The 24,828-nt window shown below is 44.8% G+C and overlaps 1 long non-coding RNA gene across 16 annotated transcripts in view; it reads left to right on the top strand.

Annotated features, from left to right (window-relative positions):
* The window catches only part of LOC131415225 (uncharacterized), a 133,458-nt gene that overhangs the window by 961 nt on the left and 107,669 nt on the right, over positions 1–24,828 (top strand). For 14 of the 16 annotated variants that reach the window (XR_009222358.1, XR_009222363.1, XR_009222361.1 and 11 more), the window contains exons 2-5: positions 1,096–2,137; positions 6,011–6,141; positions 22,537–22,639; positions 23,139–23,208. This is a non-coding gene — a long non-coding RNA (uncharacterized LOC131415225). The remainder of the gene's footprint in view (positions 1–1,095; positions 2,138–6,010; positions 6,142–22,536; positions 22,640–23,138; positions 23,209–24,828) is intronic. The other 2 variants (XR_009222355.1, XR_009222356.1) reach the window with 2 other exon arrangements.

Genomic DNA, 24,828 nt, shown 5'->3' with positions numbered 1-24,828 from the left:
CGGAAGTTGTTACAATCTATCCAAAGAACTAGTAACATGAGCTTGTTTCAGAGGTCAGCCACCCTGCTTTCTTGACGGTTTCCTTCAGAGCCTGTGTCCCAAAAGTTTTGTAACTGTTTTGAGAATGAGGCAAAGCCCTGCAGAGAAGGTGGCTCTTGGCATGTGTCATGGTCTAATGTGGTCTGGGGGCAAATGAGGTAGGAGTCCTTTGGTAACTAGTCACCAAGCATTGAGAAAGGTTAGAAAGTCATGTTGCTTGGAACTCCCTGAGGACCTAGTATCCACCTGGTCTGGTCCACAGTGGCCTCAGGGGGGTTAGATGACCTCAAGTGGAACAGAAAGCCCTCGGGACAGACCCCCCCAACCCCCGACGTGCACAGTTTGGTCTAAATAGAGATTTTACCTTAATGAGGAGAAGAGATTATGAAGTGTCTTGGTCAGTACCTTGCAGAGGCTGGTTGATTTGTACAGGAAGCAGCTTTCCTCCTGATAGTGGGAGGACAGGAGTAATACTGATCCACAGCTCTTGGGGCTGACCTCCCCTTGGCGGTGGTCTCGCATCCTCAGCTGCTTGAGCAGAGCTGGGGCCAGGCGCCCTGCTGGGTGCCTGGGAGGCTCTGCTGGCCAACACCTGGCCTGGCTTTGAAATAGGGGGACCAACCCTCCCCATTTTAGCACCCAAAGTCTTGCATCCTAGGGACAGCAGGAGGATTGGGCAGCCATGAGCTTCTAAGAACTATTTCTGAGGCTTTTTGAAGCCTTTCCTGTTGTCTTGATGCCATCCTGTGTTATCTGCCAGAACGTCTGTGCCCCTACAGGGCACTTACCACAGCCTGGGAGGAGGTCCTCACCTTCCTTCCTTCTCTGCCCTACAGACGGTCACCTCCTTAAGTTAGACAGTGGGTCTTTCATGTTTCTATTCCAGTAATAAGTTGCAAGCAGGTGTTCCTTAAATCTTTACTAAAGGTTTAAATGGGCAAAGTGGCTACAGGTGTGGGTGTTCCCAAACACACTTGTTTTGCTTTTATAGCTGATTATTTTAGGGGGAAACATTTAATTCTTTCTTTCTAATTACTTTTTCATTTATCCTTGCAGGCTCCACATAATGGGCTCAAAACGTCTGGTCCAGTGGTTAAAAGCTGTTCACAGGGGTGACTGGGCCCCACTAAGCATTCTTTCGTCTGTACTGAATATTTCACCAAAAACAGCTCTAGGAAAGGCTGGAGGATCAGTACTATGTGCTCAAGCCATGGCCACGCCCTCCATCTTCCACCTGACTGAGACGGGGGGGCTGAAGGCCACAGCCACCCCAGAAGAAAAGACATCAGGTAGGCCACCGGGGGCCTGAGGAACATGCGCGTGAAGCAGATGCGAAAGGAGCTGCAGGTTCATTGTGGGCCTTGAGGGAAAAGCTGAGGGCCCAGCCGTGGTCCCACAAGGGGAAGTAACCCGCTCTGCAGGGTGAACACGCACCCAGTGCCGCCCAGGGAGCTGCCAGTCAGGATTGGGCGCAGTCTCTGGAAGGAACTCCAGGAGACAGTGTGGCCTCCACAGCATTAGGCAGCCAAGGAGATGCAAACACGTCTGCTGTAGATGCTGGCGATGAGACCCCCTCTTCCCAGCCAGGGCCTGCTGGGTAAGAGTGGCATTTCCGTGGGTGACTTTATCCCTCAGGATCGGGGCATGCAGATTTATTGGCTGGCTTCCTTCTTACAGTTTCTTCTCAGAGCACACTCAAGAGAGGCCATCTGTCCCTTGAGAGGCTGTTGACCAAAAGAGGCTGAAGAAGGATGTGGAGCCCAGCTGCAGCGGGACCAGCCTGGGGCCTGATGAGAGCTTGGCCCAGAACCCCCAAGTTCATCATTCACAATGATGCCTCAGAAACCCTCCCAGAGCCCCTTCACCCTCCGACGGATGTCACCCTGAAGCCAGCCGCAGAAGCTGTGCGGGGCGAGCACAGCGACACCAGCCCTCCGTCCCTCAGCGGGGTCATCCTGTCAGCACTGGGGGCCCAAGATCTCCTCGACTGCTGCACTCCTATTGCTTCTGCTCCCGGGGGAACAGGAGCACGGGTGCCGCCTGCGGGAGCAGGTGGAGAAGAACGGCCAGCTGAAGAGGGGCAGCCGCCGACAGCCAGGTGCACAAGCTGCAGGAGGAGCTGGACGAGCTGAAGGGAGGGAGCTCCCTGCCTTAGCAGCCTGGTGCCCCCCGCCGAGGTCAGTCCCGGTGCTCGGGGCTCCCCCACTGCCTGCTCATCATGAGGGGTTTCCTGCTCCGCAGCAGACGGCCCCTGAGCACTTCTGTGTGCAGCATGCCTGCTGCTGTCTTGGGAGAAGGCTCTGCTGGTAGCCGCTCCTCGTAGACAGGGAGCCCAGGTTGCAGAACTCACTCCGCTTGCTCTAGGGCGCTCGAGAGGCAGCGGTAGTTGTCAGGGTTTAGCAGGTGAGGAAGGAGGCATTGCAGGTCTGCTGGGAAAGCCAGACCTACGCAATGAATGGTTCCTGGATGGTTGGTTTTCCACTTGAACAAGAGAAAATCAGCTTCTGTTGCATCCCTCAAACAAATGTAAATTCCAATGAGTTAGGATGTAAATGTGAAATAAAATCGACATAGTAACTATTAGAATAGTTACAGGCGGGGCTGGCACCGTGGCTTAGTGGTTAAGTGCGCGCGCTCCGCTGCTGGCGGCCTGGGTTCGGATCCTGGGCGGGCACTGACGCACCGCTTCTCCGGCCATGCTGAGGCCGCGTCCCACATACAGCAACTAGAAGGATGTGCAGCTATGACATACAACTATCTACTGGGGCTTTGGGTATAAAAATATAAATAAATAAAATTAAAGAAAAAAAAAAAGAAAGAATAGTTACAGGAGACTCTTAAAGTCATAGGGGGGTTCTTTCCCTTCATGTTTTAATGAATATCCTTGAACTGAAGTCATTTTGAACATTTTAATAATTTCTTTAAAATTTGAAACATCTTTTTGAGTAGAATACATTCTCTTTTGTAAAAATTAAAACACTCCAGAAATATACAAGTTAACAAGTGGTAAAAACTCCTATTTCTCACATACCTCCCAACTTTTATTCCTTGTTGGTAGTAAAATTTGGTGTGTAATCTCCTAGACTATTTCCTGTGTTTTACATACATAGTTCTCTACCTGTACAAATAGGTTGGAATATTGTTGGTGTGTTTATTGGCTACATTTCTGATTTTCCTGGTCTTTTACAGTTTAGTCCTTGTAAACATTGGTTTCTCGATATTCCTTATGTATTGAGGGTACCATCTTTTGCCTGTTATACACCCATGGAGAACATTTCCCTACCACATTGTTCATTTAATCTGGATCAGTGCTTGTCTTCCCAGATGTCAGTAACACTTCAGGAGGGAAACGGCTATATGTGACAGGCTGTTCAGGACCTCCCGGACCCCCAGGGCAACAACCATTAAGAAAACACAAAGCAAGAAACAAAACCCATCCTGCGTGTTTCCAGATGCATCCCGGGGGAAGGACAGCTCCAGTTGAGGACCGCTGATGTCCTGGTCAGAGTTATCCCCTATGTTCTCCTATCACGTTAAAGCTGTTTCTGTAGTTTCTTGTACCTGATGGTACAGTTTCGTGCCTTTGTCTGTTCCTCTTGGTCAGATTGTGCAAGGTTTCTCACTGGTACAGGTCTTTCCAGACAGTCAGCCCTTGACTCCATTGCTCAGGTCTACATTGTTGTTCCTGTCTTGTGAATCCTCACTTCATTCTGCTGATGTTGGTTTTATTGTGGTGTTGTTCTGGCTCCTGGAGGGAAGTGCTCAGCTTCTTCGTGTACAGTTGATATTCCCTGATACCTGCAGTGGAGGCTGTGTCCCTTCTTCTGTTCCTTTGTCCCTATGCCATAGATTTGTCTCATGCTCCTCTCATTGCTATTCATTTCTAAAGAGGTTGTCCTGTCTGTCTGGATTCCCTCTTTAACCTGAGAGATTTAGAAGGGTTTGGATAGATTTTCAAGTGGATAGGTTGGAGGAGGGGAGCCAATATTTTGTGATTATTTTTTACTTTTATTGCTTTAAGGTCCGGTAATATGGTCACATAGATTTCTGCTTTTTGGACTCTTTAGAGATTTCACTGTGGCTTAGCACACAGTCCATTGTGGTCACTGTTTCATTGTGGTTTGAGAAGAATGTTTCCTCTCCACTAGTTGCTTATGTTGTTGTCCCTTGGGCTGAGTCTAGATCTAGCTTTTTTGTGTTCATCATCAGATCTGTTTCCTAACTTACTGTATCACTTGACATGTGTATTTCTAAGAGAGGTAAGGTAGGTTTCCCTGTGATTCTTGAGGTGCCTGTGTCTTCTTGTTTGTCCAGTTTTGCTTTATGTTTCAAGACCATATTGTTAGGTGTATAAGTGTTCCTGACAGTTATCAACACAGAGAACCCCTTTTTGTCCCATTTAAAGTCTTATTTATCTCCTTATTTTCAACCATATTATATCCCTTTATTTTATAACTATATTTTAACTCAACTTGAGAGCCTTCATCTTTTTCTAGAGCAATTTGATCCATTTACAATTGTGATTATCGATAAATTGGAATGTGAGTCTACCATTTAATTTAATTTTTAATTTGTTAGGCTTTCTCATGATTTTTCTATTCTTCTAGTGGGTGTCTTTCAGCTTTTAGGAACAACCATTTCTGCCTCTCTTTCTGTAAATGCTTAGAGTTGATCAGTTCCTGTGTTCTACACTCCCAACTCATCACCTTCCACTCCCCAGCTTGAGACTGTCTGATCTTACTTAGTTCTATGTTCTTATTTTCCCCATCAAGCAACTATGGTTAAATGCAAGTAGACATTTTATTGGTTACTCTGTTCACTACTATTTATTGTTGCCAAATTTTTCCTCCTTTTTGGAAATATTTGATGCTATTTTGGAACTCATATGACAGTAAAATTTTGAAAGGAATCGAGTCTGAGATACTTCTTAGGTGCTGACACTGAGGAGCCAGCACCTGTCCTCTTAAAGTTGCATCAGTGTGTCTGCAGAGTCGGGATGAGGTCAGAGATGTTTAAAACCATGGAAGTGAATGAGGTCTCCTGGAGACACTGCAGCTGTAGAAGGGACCAGGGCCCAGCCTAGGAGCAGGCAGTGTTTACAGAGGTGTAGCTGAAGAGGGTCCAGGAAAGGAGACTGAAACGGTGGAGCATGGAGTCGCAGGAGACACGAGGGGAAAGGGTATTGCAGAAAGGAGGGGTGCTCTGCTGGGTGGGATACAGCTCTGATCAGAATGGAGAAAAGATGGCTGGACTCGGCCACAGGGGATCACTGGTGACCTCAGTCTCCTTGAGAGGGTGGGAATGAAGCTGGGTCTAGAGTGGGGGAAGGGGAGCCATGGGAGGGCAGTAGGGATGAGACACTTTACTTAAGAGGTTTAGCCATGAAGGGGAGTCAGGAAAGTGGACAATAGCCAAAAAGGAGCATGCGTCCAAGGGAGAGTTTTGTTTGTAAGGTGGAGACGAGCTAACAGTTGCTGCAGGTAGGACCGGATGGAGAGGAGGAGCCTGAGGGTCAGGGAGGAGCATGCTGGGCCCTGAGGAGATGCAGGGCTGGGCTTCACCGCCAGGGGAGGTGCAGAGAACAAGAGGACAGATGTGCTGGTGGAAAGGGCACCCTGTGCCTCTGTTCCTGTATTCCTGGAGTGTGATGTGGGCAGTGGCTGGGAGTGGAGGGGCGATGCAGGAGGTGTTAGGTGAGCGGCAGGGGGAGGAGGGGGAGAGAGAGAGGGCGCTCTGGCTTGGTTTCCATGGCCCACCAGGAGCTCCCCACTGGGGTCCCCGGTCACCAGCTGCTGTCTCTCTTTGATTTCTTCCTCAAAATGTCGGCTTTCTTGATGGTTCTCAGGGCTATTATGAATTTGTTCAACAATCAAGGAATCTTTGGGTCATTTTTTAGGGACTTTATGTCAAGGGGCTCTACATGTGTTTATTCAGTCTATCATCTTTACCCAATACCTTTGTTTTTGGACAGATTCTGTACAACAGAACAGCCGGGCCAGTGGCCTGCAAGTTCCAGGGTTTGAGAGGTTTGCCCTCCAGAAAGCCGGTGATGATTGGCCTTCTCACAGGACGTGGTACACTGTCCCTGAGCCCGCTCTAACTGTGAGTGTCACAACGTTGTAAATCCTCTGGCAGTTCTGTCAGGGCCCATCGTTGGCATTTCTGTGACCAGTGAGGGTGAACATTTTTCCGTGTTCATTATCTGTCACTTCCCTGACTGTGCTGTCGCCTGCCTTGCTCACTGAGCTCTGAACCTTCCTGGTGGAACCAGGACGTTCACTCTCTATCAAGTGTGATTGCACATTCCCTCAGTGTGCCCCTTGAGTACTTGCTTCAAAAATGTGTTTTCTTCACATTCTTTGATTCTTGGTACATATAATCTAGATTTAACCTGGAGCTTTAAAAATGTTTTATTGTGGAAAACCTTTAACATACACAAATTAAACAGAAAAGTGTGATAGCCCCCCATGTCCCTATTATCCAGCTTCAACACTTATTAATATTCTGATATTCTTGTTTCCTCCATATTTCTACCCACTCCCTACCTTCCATTGATTAATTTTTAATTAATAGATTGTTTTTAGGAAAGTTTTAGATGGACAGAGAAATTCAGCAGACAGTGCAGAGCATTTCTCCCTCCTCCCCCACAGTTTCCCCTACTGTTAACATCTTGCATGACCACCTGTGTTAGTGCAGTTCATTCCTTACAAGTGAGGAGCTGATGCTGCTACAGTGTTCGTAACCAAGTCAGTGGTTTACATTAGGGTTCACTGTCTCACTGTCACGTACTTGGATTTTGACAAATGCATAATCTCATGTATCCACCATGACAGAGCCTACAGAAGAATTGGATTGCCCTAAATTCCCTGTGCTCTGCCTCTTCATCCCTTGCCTTCCAACTCCTGGCAACACTGATCTTTATACTGTTTCTATGGTTTTGCCTTGTCTAGAATGTCGTGTGATTGGAATATATGAAAACTATGGAACAGAGTATATAACCTTCTCCAGTTGGGTTCTTTCGCTTAGCAATATGTATTTAAAAGTCCACTATGTCTTTTTGTGCCTTGATAGCTAATTTCTTTTTTTTTCTTTTTGTATATTGAGTTAAAATATACATAACAAAAAGCGTGACGTCTTAACCATTTTTAAGTGTATACTTCAGTGGCGTTAAATACATTTACGCTGTTGCACAGTCATCGCCACCATTCATCCCCATAACTCTTATGGTTCTGAAACTCTATACCTATTAAAGAGTAAGTTTCCCTTCTCCCCTCCCCCCAGCCCTTGGCAGCCACCATTCCACTTTCCATCTCTGTGATTTTGACTAATCTCAGTTCCTCATGTTAGTGGAATCATACAGTATTTTTCTCTTTGTGACTGGCTTATTTCTGTTAGCATAATGTCCCCAAGGTTAATACACATGTAGCATATTGCAGAATTTGCTTCCTTTGCAATGCTGAATAATATTCTGTTGTATGGATAATACTACATTTTGTGTATCCATTCATGTGTCAGTGGACACTGGGGTTGTTTCCACGTTTTAGCTATTGTGAATAATACTGCTATAAACATGGGTGTACAAATATCTCTTCAAGGCTCTGCTTTTAGATCTTTTGGGTGTATATCCACAAGTGGAATTGCTGGATCATGTGATAATTCTATGTTCAATTTTTTGAGGAACATTCATACTGTTTTCCATAGCGGCTGCACCATTTTACATTCCTATCAACAGTGTACACGGATTCCCATTTCACCTCATCCTGTCCAACACATGTTGTTTTCTGTCTTTCCTGTAGCACTCATCTTAATGGGTGTGAGGTGGTGTCTCATTGTGGTTTTGATTTGCATTTCCCTAATGATTAGTGGTGTTGAGCATCTTTTCATGTGCTTATATGCCATCCATAAGTCTTTGGAGAACTGTCTCTTCAAGTCCTTTGCCCATATTTGAATTGGCTTGTTTTTTAGTTGTTCAGTTTTAAGACATCTCTGTATATTCCGGATACCAGTCTCTTGTCAGAAATATGATTTGCAAATTTTTTCTCCCACTCTGTGGGTTGCCTTTTTACTCTATGCACAGTGCCTCTTGATGTACCAACTTATAAAATTATCGTGGAGTCCAATTTGTCTGTTGTTTTTCTTTCGTTACCTGTGTCTTTGGTGTCATATCCAAGAAATCATTTGCAAGTCCGGTGTCATAAAGATTTTGTCCTGTTTTCTTCTAAGAGTTTTCCTATTTTAGGTCTTACATTTATATCCTTGAGTTAATTTTTGTATATGGTGTTGGATGAGGGTCCAAGTTCATTCTTTTGCATGCAGATATCCAGTTTTCCCAGTACTATTTGTTGACAAGAAACCTTTCTCCATTGCACTATCTTGGCACCCTTGTCAAAAATCACTTGACCATATATGTGATGGTTTGTTTCTGGGCTAGCTATTCTATGCCATTGGTCTCTATGTCTGCCTTTATGCCAATACCATACTGTTGATTAGTGTGGCTTTGTAGTAAGTTTTGAAATCAGGAAGTGTGAGTCCTCCAGTTTTGTTCTTTTTCAGGATTGTTTAGGTTATTCTGAGTCCCTTGAGATTCCATGTGAATTTTAGGACGGGTTTTTCTATTTCTGCAAAAAACATCATTAGGATTTGGATAGGAATTACATTGAATCTGTAGACTGCTTTGGGTAATATTGACACTTTAACAATACTAAACCTTCCAATCCATGAATATGGGATATCTGTCCATTTATGTATGTCTTCTTTAATTTCTTTCTGAGATGTTTCATAGTTTTTATGGTGCAAGCCTTTCACCTCCTTGGTTAAGTTAATTCCGAAGCATGTTATTCTTTCTGATATAAATGAATTGTTTTTGTAATTTCCTTTTCAGAGAGCTCCTGGTTCATGTATAGAAATGCAACTGATTTTTGTGTATTGACTTTGTATCCTGATACTTTCCTGAATTCTCTGTTAGATCAAACGACTTTTTGTGGAGTCTTTCCGATTTTCTACATATGAGATGATATCATCGTCAAACAGAGACCGTTTTACTTCTTTCTTTCCAATTTGGAAGCCTTTTATTTATTTATTTTTATTGCCTCATGGTTCTGGCTTGAACTTCAGTACTGTGTTGAATAGAAGTGGTGAAAGTGGGCATCCTTGCCTTGTTCCTGATCTTAGAGCTTTCAGAAAAAGCTTTCAGTCTTCCATCACTGAGTTTTGCGTTTGCTGTGTGTTTTTTCTCCTATTCCTTGTTTCTCGAGTGTTTTGTTTTTCTCCTATTCCTTGTTTCTCGAGTGTTTTATCATGAAAGGGTGTTAAATTTTGTCAACTGGTTTTTGTCCATCAATCGCCATGGTCATGTTTTTTCCCCTTCCTTTTCTTGATGTTGCATATTACATTGATCGATTTTTGTGTGTCAATCTACCCTTGTATATCAGGAATAAATTTCACTTGGTGGTAGTGTATAATTCTTTTAATACGCTGTTGAATTCAATTTGTTAGTATTTTGTTGAGGATTTTTGTATCTATGTTCATCAGGGGTAATGGTCTGTAATTTTATTTTCTTTTAGTGTCCTTGTCTAGTGTTGGTATCAGGGTAATTCTGGCGTCGTAAAATGAGTTTGGAAGTATTCTCTCTTTTTCAATATTTGACAGAGTGTAAGAAGGCTTGTTTTTAAAACTTCTTTATATGTATGGTAGAATTCACCACTGCAGTCATATGGTCCTGGGTTTTAATTTGTTGAGAGATATTTTTTTTTTTTATATTTCTTGAAATATTAGTGACATATAACACATGTAAGTTTTAGGTGTTCAAGATGATGATTTGTGAAAGAATTACCACAATACAGTGAGTTAGCACCTCCATTCCCTCACATAATTAACTTGTTTTTTCTAGCGATCACTTTTAAGATCTACTCTCTTAACAACTTTCAAGTCTATAATATATTATTGTTAATTATGGTCACCATGTTGTACATTAGATCCCCAAAATTTATTCATTTTACAGCTAGAAATTTGTGCACTTTGACTTACCTCTCCCCGTTTCCCCCACGCCCAAGGTCCTGGCAAACACCATTCTAGCCTCTATTCCTTTGAGTTGGGCTTTTTTAGATTTCACATATGGGTGAGAATATATAGTATTTGTCTTTGTCTGTCTGACTTATATCACTTAGCGTAATGCCTCAAGTTCCATCTGTGTTGTTACAAAATGCAGGATTTCTTTCTCTTGCATGGCTAAATAATATTCCATTATATATTTCATGTATATATACATATGTCTGACATTTTCTTTATCTATTTATCCATTGATGGACACATGGATTGTGTCCACGTCCTCAGTTTGTGATTAATGCTGAAATGAACATAGGGGTGCAGATATCTCTTCAGAATAGTGACTTCATTTCCTTTGCATATACAAGCAGAAGGGGAATTGCTCATTTATATAGTATTTCTATTTTTATTTTTTTGAGAAAATTCCAAATTTTTTCCATAGTGACTGTAGGAATTTACATTCATACCAACAGTGCACAGTGTTCTCTTTTCTACACAGCCTCGTCAACACTTGTTGTCTGTTGTCTCTTTGAAAATAACCATTCTAGCAGATGTGAGGTGATATCTCATTGTAGTTTTGATTTTATTTCCCTGATGATGAGTGATTACGAGCATCTTCTCATGTACCTGTTAACCATTTTTATGTCTTCTTTGGAAAAGTATCTATTCAGGTCCTTTGACCATTTTCATATTGTTTTGTTGTTTTCTTTGCTGTTGAGTTGTAAGAGTTTCTTATATACTGTGGATATTAACCCCTTAATTTGCCAATTATTTTATTTGCTGTGCAGAAGATTTTTAGATTGATGTCATCCCACTTGTTAAGTTTTACATTTGTTGTTTGCACTTTTGATGTTATATCCAAAAAAACCATTGTCAAGATGAGTTTCTTGGGCCTGTTTTCTCTATATTTTCTTCTAGTTGTTTTATATTTGGTGTCTTGCATTTAAGTCTTTAATTCAATTTGGGATTACTTTTAGAGTGTTGTAAAATAGGGGTCCAATTTCAGTTTTCTGCATGTGGTTATCCAGTTTTCCCAACACCATTTATTGTAGAAGCTATCTGTTCCCCATGGAGTCTTCTTAGCTGACTCATCAACTTTTAGCAAAGTGTATGTGTGTGGTTTTATTTCTGGGCCTTTGATTCTGTTCTATTGGTCTATGTGTCTCTTTTTACACCTGTATCATTACCGTTTTTATTACTATAGATTTGTAATACAATTTGAAATCAGGAATGTGATGCCTTCAGCTTTTTCTTTCTCAGGGTTGCTTTGGTTATTGGAGGTCTTTTGTGGATCCATATGAATATTAGGATTGCTTGTCCTATTTCTGTGAAAAATGTGATGGGAATTTTAATAGGAATTGCATTGAATCTTGAGATGGCATTGGGTAGCATGGACATTTTAACAATATTAATTCTTCTGATCCATGAACATAAGATATCTTTTCATTTCTCTGTGTCTTTGATTTCTTTCATCAATGTCTTATAGTTGTCAGTGTCTAGATCTTTCACCTTCTTGGTTAAATTTATTTATGAGTATTTTACTGTTTTTGATGCTATTGTAAATAGAATTTTTTTCTTTATATCTTTTTTAGATAGTTCATTGTGAGTGTACAGAAAGGCAACAGATTTCTACATGTTGATTTTGTCTCCTGCAGCTTGAGTGAATTCCTTTATTAGTCCTAAAAGTTTGGGGGGGAGTCCTTACGTATTTCTCTATATAAAATCATATCATCTGCAAACAGAGACCACTTTGATTCTTCATTTCCAATTTAGATGTATTTTATTTCTTTTCGTTGCCAAATGTCTCTGGTTGAGACTTACAGCAGTATGTTGAAGAGTGGTGTTCAGACTGGGTACCCTTGTCTTGTTCTTTGTCTTCACAAGAAAGCTTTCAACCTTTCACTGTTCAATACGATGTTAGCTGTGGGATTTGTCATGTAAACCTTTTATTATGTTCATGTATGTTCTTTCTGTAACCCTTTATTTAGAATTTTTATCATGAATGGCTGTTGAATTTTGTCAAACTGCTTTTTCTGCATCGATTGAGATTATTTTGTGATTTTTATCTTTCATTCTATTAATGTGGTGTATCACATTCATTGATTTGCATCATGTTGAACTTGATCATGTTGTTTGATCCTTTTTTTGAGTTCAGATAGTTTTGTTATAATGTGTCTTGGAGAAGAAAGTTTTAGTTTGAAATTTTAGGTTGACAGATTGGCTTCAGGACCTTGGATGTGTAAATCTCTCTCCAGATTTGGGAAGGTGTCAGCTGCTATTTTTTTTAAGTAAACACTCTTTTCCTTTATCCCTGTCTTCTCCTCTGGTGCTTTAATAATGCTTATCTATTTCTTTTCATGGTATCCCATAATTCACACTGCCTTTCCCCATTCCTATCCATTCCCATTTTTCTTTTTGCTTCTTTGACTGGAGGATTACAAATGACACATGTCCTAGTTCACTAATTATTTCTTGTTATAGTTGAATCTGATTTAGAAGCTCTCTATTGAATTCTTCAGATCAGACATTGTGTTCTTCAACTCTAGGATTTCTGTTTGTTTTTCCTTAATGATTTCTGTTTCTATAGTGAACTTCTCATTTGTTCATGCACTGTTTCCTTATTTCACTTAGTAGTCTGTTTATGTTTCCTTAGAGTTTTATGAATTTCTCGAAGAGGGTTGTTCTGAAGTCTTTGTCACATAGTTCCTATATCTCCATTGCTTGGTCAGTCATTGGAGTTTTATTCTTTTTCTTTGGGGGTGTGATGGGTTTTTGATTATTCATGATCCTTGTGGCCTCCATTGGTGTCTGCAAATCTGAGGAAGTAGGCACCTCTTCCACTCTTTACAGACTGGCTTTAGCAAACCAAAGCCTTCACAGTCATCCCATCTAGGGGTCCTGTGTAGGCCATCTGGTAGTGTCCAGGGACAGGCTTGCTGCTGGAGTCCTTGGGCAGCCTAGTACTGGGGTGAGTGGAAAGCTTGGGTCTATGGTATTGTTTCTGGCCCTGGGCACATCTGGGACCCTGAGTTCATGAGTAGCCCCACTGGAGCCTGGTTTGGCAGGTCCTCATTGAGAGCCTGTAGCCACAGGAGTCATCCAGGGCCATGAGAGTTCGCCAGTGCTGGGATGAGCTGAGAGCGTTGGTTCACGGGAGACTGCCAGGAGCCTGGCACCACGAGAGACAGCTTGTGCTGTGGTAGGCCAGAAGTCTGGATTCCTGGGAGCCTGCTGGGATCCTGGGGCCACAGGAGCTGCCTGAGGCTGCAGAAGCCAGCAGGCACTGGATCAAGATGGAAGCCTGGGTTCATGGGAACCTGCTGGTGCCTGGTGCCATGGGAGCTGCCTGGGGCCGCCTGAGTCAGCCAGCACCTGGGTAAACTGGGGGCCTGGTTTTGTGGGAGCCTGCAAGGAGCCTCGTTCCATAAGAGCTGTCTACAGCTGCTGTAACTGGCAGGTGGTGTGGTGAGCCATGGGCCTGAGTTCCCAGCAGCCCCCTGGGAGCCTGGTGCCATGGAATCTACCTGGGTTGCTGGAGCCAGCAAGTGCTGGAGTGACCTGGGGTCTTGGGTTTGTGGGAGCCCACTGGGGTCTTGGGTTTGCCCTGTTACAGAAGCTGCCTGTGGCTGTGGGTGCTGCCTGTGGCTGCCTGGCATACGCAGGACCTTGGGTGAGCCAGGGTCTGGATTCACCAAAGCCCACCAGGAGCCTGGTGCCAAGGACACCACTTGTGGTCACAAGAGCCACCTTGGGCTGTTGATGGCAGCTCCTAGGCTGAGATGGGGGCCTGGGTTCCCAGGAGCCTGGTGGGAGCCTGGTGTCAGGGATGCTGCTTGAGGCCACCAGAGCTGGCATGCTCCAGGGTGAGCCAGGGGCCTGGATTTGCAGAAGCCTGCAGGGAGCCAGCTAGGTCCACGGGAGTCAGCCTGGCACTGGGGCAGGCTGGCTAAGGTCAGGCAGAGTGGAGAAGTCCCTTCTCATTGGGAGGTATTTGATTACTGATTCAGTCTGCTTATTTGTTACTGATCTGTTCAAGATTTCTATTTCTTCATGATTCAGCTTTCATAGGTTGTTTCTAGGAATTTATCTATTTTGTCTAGGTTACCCAATTTATGAGTGTACACTAGTTCAGAATAGTCTCTTCTGATCTTTTTCTTTCTGAAGCATCCGTTGCAATGCCTCCTTTTTCATTTCTGATTTAGTTTGAGTCATCTTTCTTTGTTTTCCTAGATATTTTATCTAAGGGTTTCTCAATTTTATTTTTTCCAAAACTCTGCTTTTACTTTTATTGATCTTCCATACTGTCTTTCAATTTTTTTCCACTCGCCTCTTGGTGACTTCCGTCCTTCTGCTAACTTTGGGTTTCATTTTTTCTTTTTTTAATGCTGTGTGCTGTAAGTCAGGTTGTTTCTCTGACATCTTTCTTCTCTTATAATGTACAAATTTATCACTATAAACTGTCCTCTTACTACTACTTTCTCTGCATCCTAGAAGTTTTGGTGTGTTTATTGTTTCTTTCTTTTTTGCTGAGGAAGATTGGCCCTGTGCTCACATCTGCCAATCCTCTTTTATTTTATTATTTTTTTTTTTTTGCTGAGGAAGACTGGCCCTGGGCTAACATCCATGCCCATTTTCCCCCACTTTATATGGGACGCCGCCACAGCATAGCTTGCCAAGCGGTGCGTCGGTGCACACCCGGGATCTGAGCCGGCGAACCACGGGCCGCCACAGTGGAGCACACACACTTAACCACTTGCGCCACCGGACCGGCCCCTATTGTTTCTTTTTGTATGTTTTGAGCTATTTTCTAATTTCCATTTTGATTTCTTCTTTGATCTACCTTTTTTTTGTGTGAGGAAGATCAGCCCTCAGCTAACATCCATGGCAATCCTCCTCTTTTTGCTGAGAAAGACCGGCCCAGAGCTATCATCCTTGCCCATCTTCCTCCACTTTATGTGAGATGCCACTACAACATGGCCTGACAAGCATGCATTGGTGCGTGACCAGGATCCGAACCCGGGCCACCAGCAGCGAAGCACATGCACTTAACCACTACAGCACCTGTCAGCCCCCGATCTACTTTTAAGTTGAAGAGTTTTTGTTGAACTTCCACGTATTATGAATGTTCCAGTTTTCCTTCTGTTCTTGACTTCTGGTTTCATGCCACTGTGTTTAGAAAAGTTACCTGGTATTATTTCAGTCTTCTTAATCTTGTTAAGACTTGTTTTGTGACCTAACACGTGATCTGTTCTGGAAAATAGTCTGTGTGCCCATGAGAAGAGTGTGCATTGTGTTGCTGTCCAGTAAAATGTTCTGTGTGTGTCTGATAGCTCCATTTAGTATTTAATGTTTTCATGTCTGCTATTTCCTGTTTTCTGTCTGGATATTCTATCCATTGTTAAAAGTGGGTCTTTGATGTCTCCTACTATTTGCAACTTATATAAGTGAGAAGGCTCTTATTTTGAGAATATATAAAGATCTCTTAGAACTCAATTATAAAAGACAAGTCAATGAAATGGGGTAACCAACTGGAATAGACATGTCTCTAGGAAATACATAGATGGCCAATAAGCACAAGATAGTTGCTCAGTATCATTAATTATTAGGAAAATGCAAATTCAAAGCACAATGTGATACTATTTCATGCTCAAAATGAAGGCTATATTCAACATAATGGAAAATAACACATGTTGGTAAAGATGTGGAGAAAGGGAAACCCACATACATTACTGGTGGGAAAGTAAAATAATGCAGCCACTGCAGAAAACAGCTTGACATTTTCTAAAATCTTAAACCTAGAATTACCATTGACCTGGAGAGGCCCATGGTAGATATGTCCAAAAGAGCAAACTTGCCCATAGACATTCAAAGTAACAGTGTTCACAATGGTACAAAAGTGGAACAAACCCAAATTACTATCCAGTTATGACTGTATAAACCAAATGTGGCCTATTCATAATATAGGATTTTATAAGCCATAAAAAGGAATTAAGTACTGCTACATACTAGACCATGGGTGAACCTTGAAACATGTGTGCTCACTGAAGCCATCCACAAAGGCAATAGATAACATGATGCCATTTGAATGAAATGTCCAGAATAGAGAAATCCATAGGGGGAGAAAACAGATGAGTTGTTTCCATGGGCTTGGGTTAGCAGAAAATAGAGTGTGAATGAGTATGGGTTTGTTTGGGGGTGTTGAAAATGTTCTGGAATTAGATAGTGGTGATAGCCACACGACATAACCATTGTGCTAAAAGCCACAGAAATGTATACTTTGAAATGCTTAAAACGCTGTATTCTAAGTTAAGCAGATTTTCCACATAAAAATTTTGAATTTTTTAAGTTAATCAGGGTATTGGTTAATTTTAAGTTGGTTAGTATATTTAATAAGTGTAATTAATGGAGTTATTAGGAGTATGGCAGGTTGTAGCCAAGAGAGTAAACATCCGATGAGGGCTATAGTAACAAATCCTATGAGTATACAAGCAACAGTCTAAAATCCAGTCCATTTCCATTGTCCACAACTTGGAGAGACCAGCCATGAAAATAGGTCAGTGATCTCGGGGGCCTTTGGTATCTATTCAAAGATTTGGGTAATATTATGCAATATTTTAACCTCTTGGGCCATTTTGTGGAGGTAGGTTTGAACTTCTCTGTTGACGTACACTCAGCAAGTGTGGTTCTAGGAAAGGCACCAACCCCTCCTTCCTTGGCCGGTATAGACAGTCTAGGGCCAGGCCATTTTCTAAAACCATTTAGGCGAGAGACTCATGAGACTGTTGTTCAAGGGCTAGGATATGTTCTTATGGAGTTGTTGTCCATGTTGTGTTAAGGATGTTGATACCTCTTAGTTGCCTCAGTTTCCTGATTTTGTGTGGGTAGGGCCACCACACCTGTGCCCAGTCCAGTCAGTCAATCCTAGTAGAACTGAACACCCAGTGCTATAGGACTGACATTGTTTCTATGGGTTGGTGGTAGCTAGTCAGGGCAGGAAACTCAAGGGACCTGCGACCTGAGAGAAGCAGGCTGAGAGAGAGACAATAATGCATTGCACAATATAGCCTGGAGAAAGCTGTTCACGGGGTTGGGGAAGAGAGAAGCTCACTGGATGAGAGCCTTGTGATATCAGCCCACAGTAAAACCCAAAAGTGGATGCTCCTGGTGTGAAATATTCCTTAGGTGTCTTGAGGTAAAACCAGTAATTTGCACCCATTCACTGGTTACCTGTGCTATATGATTTCAGAGGTTATGGTTAAAGTGTTTGTGGGCCAAGAGCTGTCTGGGCCTGGGCACAAAATCACCAAGGTGACCTCAAAGGCTGCCCCAAAATGACCCCTAAAGGAGCAGTTGGGGCAGAAAGTGGGGGGATAATTTTGAAGGAAGCCTGGGGCAAAGATGTTGTTGTTCGATGGAGTTGGCTACTAGTGAGTGTCTCCGCAGGGTAAGCCCTTCATCTGGGGTACAGTATGTGATTGGAGGCCAAGTGACAGACCCTGTGACTCCTGATTCCCAGTGCACGGGCAGCCCTCTCAGCCCACTGGACATAAATGGTGATGGTGTTTGTGAAGCATCTTGATGGCTGTATGGAAGATATAGGGGATGTGTGGTGGGAGATGCCATGATAGTGTCGGGAGGAACTGTGTGTGAGATTACAGTGTTGAAGGGGAAGGATTGGAGGCAGGTGCAGTGGTTGTGTGACCAACAATGGTCAGTGAAAGGACAGCTGGGGTGTAACTGGGGAAATCAAGGACCAACAGAAGTCATGTGTTTAAAACAAGACACCAGGGCCTGCCCAGTGGCTTAGCGGTTAAGTGCGCATGCTCCACTACTGGGGGCCCGGGTTCAGATCCTGGGTGCACACCGACTGGCACACCCAGTCCTTGCAAATTTCCCACATGCATTTTACATGCATTTTCTCTTCTGTTGATGGTCGATGAGTTCTAAGGAAATGGTGAAGGCACAGTGAGGAGGAATTGTGGGTTTCTGCACGACTGCCTCTAGGAGTGCCGCCCCCTCAACCTGAACAACCACCCGGCACTACTAGAAATGAAAGACATCCCATCACCATGGATTGGAAGACTCCTTATTGTGACGATGTCAACATTATCCAAAGAGATCAACAAATCCAGTGCAGTCCTTACCAAAATCCCAAGGACGTTTTGTGCTGAAATAGAAAAAAACCCATCCCAAAATTCTTATGGAATCTCAAGTAAGCCCAGATACCAAAAATAATCTTGAAAGAAGGTACTAAGTTGGAGGACTGATTCTTCCTGATTGAAAACTTACTACAAATCTACAGTATCAAAACTGCATTGTCATAGCATAAAGACAGCCATATTGAGCAATGGAAACAGAATTGAGAGCCCAGAAATTAACCCTCACCCATGTGATCAAATGATGTTTGACAATGGTGCAAAGATTATTCAAAGGGGAAAAGCCCTTTCAACAAGTTGTGCTGGAAAATGTGGATATCTACATGAAAAAGAATCAACTTGGACCCTTACCTAACACCATATACAAAGCTTAATTCCCAATAGATCAAAGACCTAAATGTAAGAGCTAAAACGATAATACTCTTAGAAGAAAACATAAGACAAAACTTGACAAGATAGGATTTGGTAATGATTTCAAGGATATGACCCCCAAGGAGCAGCCAATAAAATAAGAAAATACACATGCTGGACTTCATGGATATTAAAAAGTTTTGTATCTCAAAAGACATTATCAACAGTAAAAGCACAACTCACAGGATGGGCGACCATATTTGCAAACCATGTGTCTGACAAGGGCTTAATATCCAGAATAGATAGAGAACTCCTAAACTCAACAACAAAAATCAAACAACCCAAATCAAATTTGAACAAAGCACATGAGTAGACGTTTCCTCAAAGAAGATCTGCAAATAACCAATAAGCATATGAAAAGACGCTCATCATCACTAATCATTAGGGAAATGCAAATCAGAAACACAGTGAGAGACCACCTCACATTCATAGATCAAAAAAAAAAAAAAAAAAGTTGGCATCCAAAAAAAAAAAAAGAGAAGAAGAAAAAGAATAGAACCAGTGTTGGTCAAGATGTGGAGAAGTTGGAACCCTTGTGCACTGTCTTGGGAAGATAAAATATATAGTTGCTGTAGAAATCAGTACAGCAATTCCTAAAAAAAATTTAAAATATAATTATATAGGACCCAGCAATTTCAATTTGGGGTATATACGCCCCCAAAGAGTTGAAAGCATATTCTTCAAAACATATTTCAACACCCATATTCATAGCATCAGTATTCATAATAGGTAAAACATAGAAGCCACCCAAGTATCATAACCGAGGAAGGACTCACTGCCCAATGCACTCCTTAAGCCAACCATGAGATACCGCTCTTGTAGAAGGGAAAAAGCTTTATTACGAGGTTGGCCAGCAGGGAGACAGGAGCCAAAGGTTAAATCTTTCTCCCCAATGGGCCGTTGAAAGGGCTTTTTAAGGGCAAAGGAGTGGGTGCGGGAGGTTGGGGGCAGTCCTACTCATTTTGATCAAGTAGATTTTCATGTTCTGTCATACATCCCACGTTCAAAAGGCAGTGTCCTTAACATGATTGGCAGCTGAGTTCTTGGTCTCCTACGTCATCCTCCAGTCACTTGACTCAAACAGCAGTTTGAGTCGGTTTAAGTCTTGCCAGCCGTCTTGTGGTCTCACTGGTTCAAACCAGTTGAAACTTGCTCAAGGAGGAAAAACGGAGTTTCTGAAAAAGAACTCATGGCCCAAGACTAGATCCTTAGTAAATATATGGAACGTGGCTTAAGAAAGTAGTCTCCAGGGGACCGTTGATAAAAGTCTGGTTGGGGCCCCATTTTATTTTGGGCTTGGTTTTGGGCCCGGCTAGGCTATCTGTCCAGGGATGTATGGATATGCAAAATGTGGTATATACATAAAATGGCATATTATTCATCCTTAACAAAGGAAGGAAAGTCTAAGATATGGCACACCATGGATGAACCTTCAGGATATTACTCTAAATGAAATAAGCCAGTCACAAAAATACAACCTTGTGTGATTTCCCTTCTATGAGGTTCCTGAAATCGCTAGATTCAGAGAGACACAAAGTAGAATGGTGTTTGCCAGGGGCTGGGAGGAGGAGGAATGGGGGGTTATTCATGAATGGGTATAGAGTTTCAGTTTTGTAGGATGAAAAGACTTCTAAAGATGGATCGTGGTGATGATTGCACAGCAATATTAATGTCTTCAATACACTTAAAACATACTTAATGTATCTATGGGGACTGATGACTTGTCCTGGCTGAGCACACACTTGTGCTGTTGCACATCTTACCCCTCACTGTGCAGTTGGGAAACTAGCCCAGAAAGAGGCAAGTACTGGCCCAGACCACAGGAGGTAGTCCGGGTCCCAAAGACTAGAAAGAGCTCCAGCTTCCTTGGCCAAGGCTCTGCCCCTTCCCTCAGGTCTCGTTTGGCAATGAGAGGCATTAAGATCTTAGAGGATTGCTGCCCACCCCTCTCCATATGAGGTCATTTTCCTCTCCTCATCATAGCATGTGCATAGGCACCCCCACTCACACTGAATTCTCATGTGGGGGCCATGGAGGTGCAGTCAAGAAAGAGCTGACACGGAGGAAGTGACAAGAGGCAGGAGGGAGAGAGATTGGAGGCAGCTCTCCCAGGGGAACATGGCATTCGTTCTCCTAGATACATGCCCAGAGATGGTCAGAGGAATCCCTAAGGTTCAGGAAGTGACATGGGAGAGGAGGGTGAGCGGCCCGGGCTCAGGGGACAGCTCTGGAGAAATCTGATTGAGGTAAGGGGTCCAGGTATAGGAATCTTGAAAAATGACCCCATCTCCTTGGTCCTAGGCCTCAACAGATCTTTGAACTCTGGTAACCAGGCACCCACAGTCCTCCATCCAGCTCACTTGACGGGAGACAGTCAAGAGGCAAAAATGTTTTGTTGTTGTATCCCAACTTTTGCAGGATCTGGGCTCAAAAAAGCCCAGAAATAGAATCTTTTTGATTGTTGCCTACATTGGCTCAGCCCTCATCCCTGACGCCTCTGGGTGTCTGACAGGAGGCAGTGAAGGGTAACATGGGCAGCCCAGGAAAGGTTAGTGCAGACCAGAACACAACGGTGATCCCACCTGATCAACCCCAAAATCCAGGCCCCTCATCGTGTGTTTGTGTGTGTTTGTGTGTGTGGAGTGGGGAAGGCAGGGTATGAGGGGCAGGCCATTCCTGGGCTGGAGCTGGTTGTTAGGTGTCGGAAGCCTGTGGGTCTGTGACGTTCGTACCCAGGTCATGGCTGGCAGCATGAGAAGGTGAGCTCCTCTACTCGTATGTTATTGAGCCCTAGAGGTTTCATCTCCTTCCCTTCCTGACCAGAGTTCTTTGCCAGGATGCCCTCTGTGCCTGAACTGAGGAGCAGACTTTCTCTTGGGGGTCGGCCCCAGTGGCAGTGTGCAGGCAGCCCCTGATTCCCTCTGGCCCAGCTCCCAGGCAGTCTTTGCAGAACTCCACTCAGGAGGTCATCAAGTAGCTGCCCAATGGTTTCAACTCCACCAACTCACAAGACAAGGGGCAGGTGCATGAGGCCATCCACACCATCCAGTGCTGCTCTAAGATGAGAGCAGGAGCAGAGGGCCTCCACACTCAGGACCTTGAGATGACGGGGTTGGACCAGAACTAGGGTGGGACCAGTCAGGGGCTGTCTCTTTTTCAAGCTAAAGGGGACGTACATGCAGGTAACCTTGTCTGGTTCAGAGCTGTGCTCCCTTGACCCTATTTCCCTTGTCTGTTGTGAGTTTAGGAGGCCACTGAGGCAGAGCCAGAGGCTAAAGGGGACTGCAGGCTGGCTATTCCTGGAAGAGAAGTGGGATCTTTCCTGTATTTAGAAGGACACATGGAAAGTCAGCTATGTGAGTGAACCTTTCTCTTTATCCCCCTCCAGAGTCAGCTCCATAGTTTCAGCCAGCAGCAGAAGCAGAGCTGTGGGCAGTGGTGGAGGTAGAGCTGGCTCCAGCTCCGTTGACACCACACCCTCTAGCACTGGAGCCAGTGTCCCCTCTACCAGCAGTGTTGGAGGTGGAGCAAGGGCCAACATGGGCTCCAGCAGGAGTGGGTGCTGCCTCCACCTTTATCAGCTCCCAGGATTGCAGTGTGTGGTCTAAGCCCCTGCAAGTCCCTAGGTCCTTCCTGCCAGGAGCACGTTGACCTTGACTCCACGTCCCAGTGTGGGGATGCTCACTTCCTACCTGGCTCCCTCCTTGGGTTGAGCTAAAATCCTCCTCCTTGTGAGTGTTACACTTTGGGTCCTAAATGTGCCCTTCTGGGGCTCCCTGAACATCTGTCTAATCCAGGAGGGGAGATTTAAATAGAAGGGGACTGAAGCTAGAGCAAGCAGGGCTCCAGTGCCCCACCTCACAGCTTATTCTCTTCCCTTCCCCAGGAGTGCGAGATCCTGAAGAACTTCTCCTCGCCCCGCACTGTCATCTCTTCTCTGCAGAAAACATCCATATGCCACCTGAAGAACACATGGGGGAAGTTTCCTGGTGGGTAGTGCCCCTCTCCATAGGAGGACCAGGGTGGATGGGGGATCTCCTGAATGTCTGCCATTGGCCCCTCAGTCAGGTGGGAACTCCTGGGAGGCAGCAAATGATGGGGACAGGGCCTGGGCCTCAGCGGTGGGTCTCTAAGTCTCCCGGTGTCCTTAGTGCACCAATTCTGCTTCAGGACTCGGTTTCCCTAAATGCCAGGTACTGGAGTGAGCCACATTGGACATTTTCAAGTGTTTATAACAACAGAACTCTATGCCCAGTTGAAACTCAAAGTGGTCAAAAGAGAGCTGCTTTGTATAGCGGGGGAATGGAGACCCCAGTGACCAACAGGAGAGCCCCCGCCCAGTCCCACGAGACCTTAGCGCTCAGAGGAGCCCAGTGAGAGCACTCCTCCAGGCAGTTTGAATCTCTCAGGTTGTCAAAGAAAAGGATATGCACTTAGACCCCTCACATTATCCCTAAATTTATCCTTCCCTCTTTCCCTTCCTCTCAGGGAGAGCTCTGAAAAATTTAAGGAGAGCTATAGCCAAGACGAGTCCTTGAGCAGAGAACTGATGACCAAGGTAGAGTGGAGGCTGGGGGTCTGGAAAGAGAGCAGGGGCCAGGGGGGGAGGGGGACTGAGCAAGCTGTGGTTTTGATAATTTCTCACTTGAACTTTCTCTGAAACATTCCTGTCTATCTTGTCCAGGTTAACAAGCAGAGGGATCTGTTCTGCCCATGGGCAGGTGGGGTGCCATTTTTGGGCAGGAGGCCTTGGTCATTGGACACAGTGGTGTTGGCTGGGCTGTTCCAGGAAGAGTTGCCGAGCTGGCGCCATCAGCAGGTCTCTGGCTTCCACTCACGCCCATCCTGCTGGATATAGCTTCTTCTAGGCTGTTGGGTGGTTGGGTGGGTTTATCCCTCGTCCTAAACCTGTCTTCAGGAAGCCAGGCCCCTGCTGCTCCTTCTATCTTCACCATGTCTCCAAGGGGAGGGCACACTGCCTACCCCAGGGACAGGCACAGCAGGGGATTCCCCTGGCACAGGTGGACAAACAGGCTGCTCATCCTTGGATCTGAACAACTGACCAGAGACAGATGTGTGTGCATTGTGGGACTCCCCACTGGACCCCTAGAGCAGTCACTTGAGTCAACCACAGGAGTCTCACCTGAGTGCCTGGTTGGCAATGATATAGGCCCCAGGTGGCTTATGAGTAGCGTCTAGGCAACTGATGGATTCTTAGTGGATCCTGCTGAAAGGACGTTAAGAGCTTCATGTAAACGGGGAAGCAAAGCATCCTGTCACCCCCTTCCCTGTTGATCAGAGGTGGCACCTTGTGGGTCCAGTTCCTGAGTGGATAAAGAAAGAGTTCAGTGCAGGCAAATATCCTGAGTTGTTCTTTGGGGAGGAGAAGGGTTTGGCATTGCCTCTGTCTGGCATGGGGGAGAGACACTCCAGGGGACTGGGGCAGGCAGGAGCCACTCAACAACCAGACTCCCAAGACACCCCATCCTCTCCATCCACGGCTCGGCCCAGGGCCAAGCTTTGAGAGCTCAGGGGACAGGACTGTTGTCAGTGGTGGGGCTGGGGGTTAGGCAAGGATGTTGGAACAGGGCCTCTGGCTGAGAGGGGCAAGCGGCCTCTCCTCTGTTGGCCCCTCAGCAACTCACTGCCCCTGTTTGGACCTCTGTCTCCCCATCAGGGAAATGGAGGTATGGTGATTGTGTGGTGCAGGCCTCACAGGGTGGTAATGAGGTAAGAGGGAGGAAAGGAATGTGGGAGCTTTCTGCCTGCTCCACCTGGAGGGGTGAGGGCAAGAACAATGATGACAGTCATGCGACAGTGAGTCCTCAGGAGAACCTGTGAGGTAGCTGGATTTCTCACACTTTCCAGATGAGGAAACAGGCTCGGGGAGGCCAGACCAAAAGCCCGAGCTCACACCCAGAGTGAGAGTTGGAGCTGGGCTTGTTCTGGAATCACAAGACCTTGCAGGGTGGAGTGGCATTGGTGCCAGTTCACTCGAGTCAGATGTTCAGGGTCAGAGGTCAGTGGTGCTCGAGAGAAATGGGGTGAGGGGAGTATGGTCTCGCTGACACTGTCCTCGACTCTGGCAGGAGGGGCCCTCCACGTTTGCCCCCCAGAGGGCAACCCCCAGAAAGTGCAGGAGAAGCAGCAGCAGGTGAGTGTGCCTGTGGAGTAGGGG

The sequence above is a fragment of the Diceros bicornis genome, chromosome 16, assembly GCF_020826845.1.
Source record: "Diceros bicornis minor isolate mBicDic1 chromosome 16, mDicBic1.mat.cur, whole genome shotgun sequence".
Taxonomy (NCBI): domain Eukaryota; kingdom Metazoa; phylum Chordata; class Mammalia; order Perissodactyla; family Rhinocerotidae; genus Diceros; species Diceros bicornis.
The sequence above is the reverse complement of the archived record's forward strand: the minus strand, read 5'-3'. Positions and strand labels throughout refer to the sequence as shown.